This window comes from Falco peregrinus, chromosome 3, assembly GCF_023634155.1.
Source record: "Falco peregrinus isolate bFalPer1 chromosome 3, bFalPer1.pri, whole genome shotgun sequence".
Taxonomy (NCBI): Eukaryota; Metazoa; Chordata; class Aves; order Falconiformes; family Falconidae; genus Falco; species Falco peregrinus.
In genome coordinates this window covers 102,185,769-102,195,674 of record NC_073723.1, presented here as the reverse complement: position 1 = coordinate 102,195,674, position 9,906 = coordinate 102,185,769, and the positions used below count along the sequence as shown (strand labels likewise).

At 45.1% G+C, this 9,906-nt stretch overlaps 1 protein-coding gene across 2 annotated transcripts in view; it reads left to right on the top strand.

The window, feature by feature from the left end:
• Positions 1-2,372: 2,372 nt before the first annotated feature.
• KIAA0319 (KIAA0319 ortholog) overlaps positions 2,373-9,906 on the top strand; it is a 59,338-nt gene continuing 51,804 nt past the window's right edge. For both annotated transcript variants that reach the window (XM_055800949.1, XM_055800948.1), the window contains exon 1: positions 2,373-2,594. The gene's annotated coding sequence lies outside the window, so the exon portion shown is untranslated. The remainder of the gene's footprint in view (positions 2,595-9,906) is intronic.

The following is a 9,906-nucleotide window of genomic DNA, read 5'->3' as shown; positions in this document are numbered from 1 at the left end:
AGTATTTAAGTAGCTTCGGGAAATGTCATACAGACTATTGTTAATAAAAGTCGGTAAAGTGGGAATCAGAAGAGGAGATAAAAGCAGCTGTATGCTCAAGAGATGACATTTTTACATCTTTACAGCACTTTTTTTTTCATCACCCTATAGCACCTGTGAAATACCATTTACCCTGAGTCAAGTGTTGGCAGTTCATTAAAGATTAAGCAGAACTTGGCAATACACTAGCATCACTAGCAGGTGGAAGAGAGGATTTGGGACACTGACAGACTGGTGCAAATCCACATGAAACCTTTGCAATTAAAACTTGAAACTCACAGCTCTATGCATGTTATTTTACTTGAAGTTTCTTGCTTAAAATTTTGCTAAGATGGACAAACTTAAAACTACTTATTTATTGCACATGGATTTTGGTGTTGAGTAGAAAAATGCCTCTTTCCAAAAGGAAATAGGCCAATTATTTCAGAGTGCAGTTGTAAAAATCAAAGACACGAACTATTTTTGCATGCTCTGACTGCAAACACTATAGAGTTCCTCAGCAGAAAATATGAATGAGGCGAGAACCAGGATAGAGCTAAATCAAAGATGCAGAAATGCTGAATATTTTATGGAAAACCTGTGCTGAACAAGCTATGGGTACTCTTATAGAGGGTCCAGAGATATTTATTAGGATGCAGAGCTTTGCCAGCTAAGCAACATCAGGTCTCTGGCCCAATGCTTTCCAGAAAATTGTAAAGAAGCAGAAGGTGCAAAGATGTGTAGACTGGAGGGCCTGCCCCAGCACAGCTCACGCCAGACGGGTGCGAGCCTCCCGCTGCAGTCCCCACGCAGCCCAGCCACTGCGGAACAGCCCCGCCAGCAGTGCCAGCGTCCCCAAGACACTGCGCGTGGACACGGGGCTGCCAAGCACCGCACAGGTGGTGGAGAGCTGGGGACCACGCAGCATGACCGTACACAGGTGGTGGCAACACCATAAAGTCAGTCATGGAGAAAAACCCTCTAAGACTTGATTTGAAGTTTTAGAAGGCAGGCATTCTTTATTACAGCCCTGGGAGCACGGGGGAATGTTTCTTCCAAGCGCACTCACCGAGTTACTCGAGGGTACACATTCGATACAGCAGAGCACTTGCACATCCACAGTGTGTTACATTTTCATTTTCATTCACGTACAGGATTGCTTACAAGTTTCTGGGTTCTAATGCAAACTAGCACGCACCCTCACATAGCACTGCTGAAGTTTTTTATCAACTCCGCATGGTCCCCACGTGGGATCTGCCCTCTCTCGGGCAAGCCCCTTGAGTCGGAGGTCGTGGTCTCCCACTGCCACGATTACCTTTGTCCTACTTTCAACCAGCTTTCTGTGGATTGCAGACCTTATCAGCTTGTCCCCTCTTGCGGCCAGAACTTCCTCACTTGGAGGCTTCTTTCTGCATGACTCAAGATAACATAGTTCTTTTCCCCATCCATTCTTTGCTGCCCCTCCTTCCCAAGGCTGACTCGCTTGATTAGAAGTCTGTCCCTTCATCACTTTTAACAGCTTCAGAAAGTCAGCTTGGCCTAAACTGCGTGCACACATTTGTTTAACATACAGCTAAACACTAAATCAGTGATTGATAACTGGGGGGTTTAGTCATCCTGTCCCTTATATGGCAAAAGTCTTTCAAGATAAACCTGAACACAACGAAAGGTTAAGACCTTTTGCTGAGCCAGCAACCTTCCCTTAACAGAATACGTAAACATATGTACAGTGACACCATGGGGACCCCCGTCGAGGCCCGGTGGCAGGCTGACAAGGACACTGCCCTCGCCCTCTGAGCACTGGCACACAAAGCTGGGCAGTATGGAGGGCTCGGCTACCTTGTCACAAAGGCTTGTTGAGTCCACGCCTTTAAGAATTTCTATGTAAGGCCTTAAGGCCTGCGAGGCTCTCGCTGCTTTACCTATCTCCAGCAGAGCAGCACCGCGGTAGAGCCTCTGGACCGGTAAAACTCCTCATAGCGGAGCCCTGTGGGAGGTAACCGGCTCCACAGCCGCTGGACCCCGCTGCGGCGGGCAAGCAGCCGGGCCCACACACCGCGGGCCCCGTGCCGGGCTGGCGGCCCTACCGGCGGGCGGCGCCATTTTCTGCCCCCTGCGCCCGGCGTCTCTCCCGCGCCCCCTCCTCAAGATGGACGCGCGGCAGCTCCCCGCCTTGCCGGCGGCGAGAAGCTCCCGCGTCCCTGCCTGGGGGCCGGTTCCCGCCTCTTCTCCCCTCCGCTGAGGCAGCCGCTGCCCACAGGTACAGCTCCCCACCGCTGCAGCGGGCGCGGCCGCCACAGCGCCGGGTCGGCGGTGGGCGGTGCGTGCCGAGCTGAGGGTGGGGGTCTCTGGGCCGTGATCCTGCGCGAAACGCGGTGGCCGCCCCCGGGAGGCTGCGGGGAGGGAAGGCGCCTGCTCCTGAGTCAGCAGCGGGGAGGAGGCGGGCGGCACCTCGCCGCCCGGGCCGGCCCCGCCGAGCTCCACCGGCACCTCGCCGGCTTCCAGCCCCTCCCTGGCACCGAGCACCGGGGGAGGAAGCGGGCCGCGGCGCCCCGCCGGCTCCTGCCCTCCGCCAGGTAGGCTGGTCGTCGCGGCCTGGGCGCGGCCGCAGGTGCCGCCGCAGGTGGGGAGCGGGTGGAAAACCGGGCTCGGTGCTGGCCGGCTCCTCGCTTGGGCAGCGGCTGAGTGCCTCCCCGAGCTGAGCTACCGCGGCTGCCCGCAGAGGCGCTGGGCTCCGCGGGGCAGCAGGAGCCGGGCTGCGGGGAGCGCTGCGCCCTGCCCCGGGGCGGCGCGGGGGGGCAGCCGGGGGGGCCGGGAGCCGGCAGGAGCAGCCGTGCGCTGCTTGCGGGGAAGGTGTGTGTGGTTTGGTATTTCATTGCAGGTAGATCTACTCATATGGATATATAAAAGTATACCTTGCTATATATATGTGCGTATGAAGGATCAAATAGTTTTGCTGGGATGTTTCCTAAGCGAGCCCGTCCGTGTGGCAATATCTGATTTGAACTAAGAAATCATAGCTTTGTTGTCCTCCATGTATATGTGTGTGTATATAGATACTTGAATATTTACATATCCAAAGAATGTAAGAATATTACTCTTGTCTCCAGTCTTCTGACAAAGTGCGTTTGTTGCAGCCTAAACATGTAATTTCTGTGTGACCGGTGGGCACAGTGCTCATGTGTTGGGTGTCAGGTGCATTGTCGGATTGTGTTCTGAGTGGTAGAGCAGAGCTTAAATACATGAAAATACTATGTGTGAATTTTATATCACTGCAGTTTTGGGTGCCGTCTATGTTGTGATCGCTTACAAAACCAGAAGGCAGTTCAGTCACTCCCCTGACCGCCTTCAGGAGCATATCACAGATAACCTATGAACAGCCACATAGCTGAGCGAACAAAATCAGGCACCAACTGCTTTGCCCTGTGTTCCTTCTCTCTGTTTGTGCTGTAGGAGCGCTCTCAGTGTCTTCCCCCCACGGCAGGGGGCTTGGAACTACATGATCTTTGAGGTCCAAACCATTCTATGTGCCTCATACTGACTCTACTGACGAGATAGTGGAGTTCATACAGGATATATTGGCTTTTAAACTCAGGGGTAGGGTCTGTATCTGCCTTTGCCTTTACAATATCTTGCATAGCTGAGGATCAGTCCCCTACTAAAAGTCTAACGGATGTTTGTCTTGTTTAATTACCCACTCATGTTTCAGAAGGTTGAGTGTTGCAGTTGATATTTCACATTTAGGCATTTTCTTGGGCTGCATCTGAATCTTTAAAAACCTGGCATAATACAAAGTTTGTAGTTGATACTGGCCATACTAAATTTTGGTACCTCAGATGATGGGGGTTGAGCTGCTCAGCATGTTGCACGTCAAATAGTGTGTCTGAGTGGTGCAGGTAGGGTGAGCACAGAAAATGCAATGTAGCCTGGATTTTACATTATTGAAGCTAATTGGAGTTATGGTTGTGGTCTGTGGAGGTGTCTGTGCTCTGGGGATGCTTACCCAGTTTAGTCTTTCCCCACATTTTCTTTCAGGGAGTACTGTGATGGAGGGCTGGAGGTGCACTTCTGTAACACTTTGAAAACTTCAGATTCCACAGAAAACGGATGTAAGCATGTATGAATCTGTTACATCTTCATTAGTTGCCTACCAATGAGCTGCAATTCTGTCAATTCTAATGAGCTACGTGGAGTGAAGTTTTGTTAACCTGAAGATGCTGTATTTTAATTCAGCTTTGCATACGGCTGACTTCTTGCTGTATTGGTTTTGGATGCTGTCTGAGCAGGCTGCAGGTTTCAGTGGCGTGGAGATGACAGAGTTTGCATGGTCAGGTTTCTGAGCCTGCTAGTGAAATCTCCATCAGGAATGCTTCAAAACCAGTTGATTCTCTCTCCTCCCCAGGTGCACAGGCATGGTATTGGTTTCAAGTAGGGAGTCCTTTAGGTTCTTTCCAGCTGTACCTTCTGTGATGTTGAAAAAGTAGCCTTGCTGTGGGCTTCTTCACATACTGGTTAGTTATATGGACTTTGCTTCTAGGTCTTTCCTTTAAGAAAGCATGTGGTGATGCTTTATGTTTGCTAGTAGTACCAAATGTATGTCCTTACTAGGAAATTGGCAATTAAAGGTGGGGTTGTGATCAAGTGCTGTATATCCAGCAGTCTCCAATTTCAACGCTGTAGAGGAAGCACAGAACCACTGTAATGGATATTGTACCCATGGGGAGAAATCCTTCCTACTGTCAGGCAGTTAGCTTTCAATTTCTGTCACAAAGTGTCTTTCTGTACAATTTTATAATCTAATTTAACTGCAGATATAGTTGCTTTTCCATTTAAGTACCTAATCTTTTTCTGAATAGTGCCAGGGCATGACTGTTGAGTATTTTTCAGGGTGATCTGACTTTGAGCAGATAGGAATTCAGTCAGTCCAGTTGGAAGTAATATGAATGCGGTTAGCCTAATGCTGATGAAGGGGCAGTTTAGTGGATTTTTCCTGTCCTGATGTGTTTTCCTTGATAAATCTGTCCTCTGTACAGTTTATCAGCTTATCTGCACAGTACAAGGAGTTCCACTGGTTAAATAATAGATGGATTTTAACGAAGTAAAATGTGCTTAGTCAGTCATCTGAGGTGGGGCTCCAGGGTTTTGCATCTTAGGGGAGTGGCTGTGCATGGGCACATGTGCTTTATCTGTTTATAAAAAGCAAGTAGTTTTCTGAACAGGAGAGTTAATGAAGAAGATTGCGCTTAATTTGCGTCTCGAGGTCAAACAAGGATTTTTCCATTGTGTTTGCAGGTGCCTGTATGTTTTTTGCATGCAATTCCCCCTTTCCACAGACTGCACTGACAGGGTGACGTGTGGGCTACCATTTTCAGTTACGGAAACTGGATGACATGCTTTGGGGTTGAGCCTGTAGAAGTTCATATTGCAATTTTGCCTTCTCTGGCTTGGCTGTTTTTATAGAAGTGATAGGAACTTAATTACATGCTGGCAATCTGTTCTTCTCTGGCTGAAATCAGGTGATGGTGTAAAAGGGTACTGTAAGTAAAAAAAAAAAAAAAAAAAATAATATCTATTTACACAGTGGTCAAGTAAGCTTTTTCTCTGCAGGAGACCAAGCTAACAATGGACATAAAACTTGGCATGGTTATGTGGGTGAAAAGACTTCCCCATCCTCCCCCTGCCCTTCCTTAGCCATGGAAATTTACTCATTTCTCTGCTCTTAAATCAACACACAAGATTTCAAGTCTATAAATGGATGTACAGCATCCAACTGCATTAAGAGTCTTTTCTTGGTGATAAAATAGCAAGACACAAATGGAGAGAGTGCTTATATACTTCACTTGCAAGATTTCGGCTTTTCTGGCTATCTGCTGTTATACCCATACCACCTTATGCAAGGTTTTTTTCTATAGTGTGTGTGATAGTCACTGCCCAAGATACAATCTGCATGTTCAATATTCCAATCTCAAAAATGGTCAGTTAGCTTTGTTGACATAACTACTTGTATTGCTTGAGCCAGTCTCTGCCAATCAGTCAGTGAACAGCACTTGAAAGCTGTAATAAATTAGATGTACTTATATAACTTTTAATTCTGGCTTTATAACACCATAGTCTTTTTATACAAAAATATTACCTGAAATCCTAGCACATCCATTTGACTTTGTGTCAGACTGTTGTTTCTTCTGCTGTATGGTGTATTGTTAATTAGTGACGGTAATACTGATTGCCTGAAGTCCATAGAACAGAAAGTTTTGCTTTTCTCTGGAACCAACTTCACTTACAATGAACTTTTGCAGTAAAATTTTAATGTATTCATTCTGCATTGTCTTCCTCCACAATGTTTGCAGGGTAAGTACTATTGCCACTATAAAGTTAAAGTAAAATCTAGTAGTTGATTTAATTGCAGCAATTCAAATTGCACTGGGCAATAAATAACATAAAAGCTGTTGCTACCCTTTCTGTAGCTGGTATTGCTTTGGTTGAAGTTGTAAACTTTAGTTGTTTCAAGTCAACCTCATGTTTTACGTGGTAGCTACCCTCTACGTTGTGGAGATAGCAAGTGTCTGCGGTGTCCTTTGAACTGTGAACATGTCTGTGTTCAGCACTTCTGAGATCAGTGTCCAGGGTTCCTACATAGCATATTTACCAGCTTTCATCCTCCGGATCTGTAAAGATTAGCTTTGATACTTAGGTAGAGATCAAATTACAAGAAGAGTTGATTATTTTTAAGTATTAGTTATTGAATAGCAGTATTAACAATTGCAAGGCTTAATGTATTATAAATGAGATCTCCTAAATCCTGACACTGACTTAAAATTCATGCCTCATAAAGTTTTCCTTTAAAAAAACACACCCAAAACCCTGTATTTAAAGTCTTGATAGTCTGTGAAAGACAGCGAATCTCGTAGGTTCAGATTTATAGGGCTTTCTCTGCATTTATGAGAGAGAGTGTGGTTTGGTTTTTTTTCCTGCTGACTGAGGCTTTTTCAAGAATTACTGTAGTTTAGAAAACAGTACTTAAGGAAGAATTGTCAAAATCCTGAGAAATGCAGTACAAAGGTGCTTTGAATCAACTAATAGTTCCTTTTTATTTCTGAGGGTTTATCATTTTAGAAGAGAAAAACACTCATTTTCAACCCAGCACTATAGCAAATTTTTTATTGTAGTTTTAGTATGGTCATTTTTTACCTTGAACGAGTGCAAAATAGGTAAATTATTGTGTTCTGTGCACTTCTGTGATCCAGCTTAAACCATTTGTATCTGTCTTCTAACTCTCCTTATAATTTATGTGAGTTTCTCCAGAAGCATCAGCCCTCACCTGCAAATTGTAGTTCTGCTGCAAAAGGATGTCTTGGTCTCTAGTTGGAGCCCGCTGTGCAGAGCAGCTTGCTGTGTGTGTTGCTTTCTGTCATAATGGCACTTAGAAGTGGATTGAGACCACGCAAAGTTGTCACACAAGCCTTCAGTCAGCTGTTGGACAGCAACAACTTTAAGCTCTGCAAGTTTGGAAAATATTTGTACCATCTCTTCCATGTTATGTCTCCTTCCTCCAGGCAGTCTACTAAATCTTTTTTTTTTTTTTTTCCCCATCCAAAGCTCAAAACTGTTGTTGTGTATACCTGATGGATAGATTTATTCTGTGGTCTGTTTTCCTGCTGTAAAAATAGCTAAATAGTGAGAGAAGATAGGTAGAGAAATTCTGCAATAACCTTCGTGGGAAGCTTAGGGACAGGTTAGATAACAATCCAGAGGAGGATGTAAGGATGCTTGTCTTGCTTCTGGGCCGTGGAAGGGACAAGATACAGTCTTGTTCCTTCAAGCTTTCCCTTTCCAGGTCTCACTTCATTTTCACTGCAGAGTACTTACTTGATGACAGCAGAGAGAATTGGTAAGTGAGGCCATCTTCCTGTGAAAATGGAAAACATATGGAAGCCAGAGTATGTTGTTTTAGAGGAACTGTCTGATAGTTTGCCTCTCTTCTGAGGTGAGATACTTCTGCATCCCTGGCCTGTCACTGGGGAGTGTGGGGCTCTCGGGTGTCTAAAGATCTCACTCTGTCCTGCTAACTCTTAGTAAGGGTAGTTTTAGATTAGTTGCTGCCCCCTCCCAGCTGGTCTGGCTGACCTCAGGGCTATAGAAATGTCTGTATTACAAATCAAGGAGTAACAATCCTGAATTATTCTGAACTTTGGAAATGTATTATTGTATGCCATAATATGATGTAAATCCTGACACCAATAATAGTGTTTTAATTTCTCAGCAGAGCAGTTCCACCATTCAGTTCAAATCTTTTTTTTTCTTCCCTGTAAGTAATCCTTGACACTACATACACCTGCTAACCTTTAGGATTTCCACTGTTTGCTCTCTCCACAGCAGTTGTAATGAAGGCTGCTTTGTAATCTTGTAGAATAGAATGATTCTTTTCATGAAGCACTATTGGTTTTGTTTTTATTTGTCTGGTTGGTGTCACTTAGCAGTTGACAGAGCTGGGATGTCAGTGGAGCTAGTGGAGCATGTAGTCCATTCAGGGCTAGTGGAAGGTGTCCCTCCCCGCTGCAGGCGGGTTGGAAGCAGATGATCTTCAAGGTCCCTTCCAACTAAAACCGTTCTACTTAACATGTAGCATGTTAATGTTAAATTAACATGTTACATGTTAAAGTAACATGGCAGGATGTTTTCAGCTATTCAGTTTGTTATCTGTCACCATTAACTTGCTGTTTGTGCCCTGAACTTGATTGAGGAAATTGATTTAGAGTTGGGATGTAATGCCAATCTAATGTCAGCCTTCAGCAAGACCTGTGGGAGCCCCTCTGAATAAAGCAGAGAGATGTTTGCAATTATAGCTATATCCTGTAGCTGCAATAACTTTCCATCAGTAGTCATGGTTTTGTTTTCAAGTATAGGTACCTACTGTTAGAAAATTTTGTGAGAGAGGAAGGTTACTGTGCACAGGTGATAAGCATTGATGAGACCGATGTCTTCCACATCTGCTGAAGGGCTTGAAAATTATCCCCTTTATTTAGATGCCTAACCTGTGGCTCTTTTGGTAGTATGTGTTTGTACAGTACCTGTTTAATGTTAGAACTCCTAGTGCCTGCACATGTCCTGTTTTTCTCTGTTATTAGGGACATATTAAAGTTATATTTTTCTTTCTTCTGCAGTATTAATGCTCAGCTGTTAACTAACTGGCTTGAGTATTAATGCAGGTGCAATAGCTGATGAAATAACTAATTTCATTTTTTCATGAGATTTCCTGAAGGATTGTCTTGTGTTTAATAGAAATATTGATGTGTGTGTATATATGTATACAGACACTTTCATTAAGTGTAGGACCACCAGATCGGTAATGTGTTCATTTACTCAGCCACCCTGCTTTTTAAGAGATGCTGTCAGTTGAAAAATAGGGGGGTTGCTTTAGCTGTGGCTTGACTGTCAGATGCTGTTTCAGTATTTCTTTTGGCATGTTGCCTAGCTCTGCTAAGGTCTGAAAGGGCAAGGAGGTGAGAAGCCCTTGCTTGCCTTTCCCACCGATGCAAGTGTGGCTGGGCCCAGCATTCAGGACCATCGCTGTCCCAGAGGTTTCTGTTGTCTGGCATTGCTCTCTGCCTGATTTCATGGCACTACTTGTTCCTGCCTCTGATTCTGTTAGCGTGAAGGGGTTCGGCTACACCTTTTGTAGGGTGCCAGTGTACTGCCTGATGCTGTATTTGCTGTTTGGCAGCTCTAGGATTTGAATGTAATCCCAGATACAGGTCATTTGGTCCATACGCTTTTTTTACTGTTTGAGCCCTGCCCTGGCCTTATTATGTGTTCGAGGTAGCAACATAGTTCTGCTTGGCTGACCTCTTTCTCCCTCTAAGGGAGAAAATTGAGTCTGCATTGAAGTCC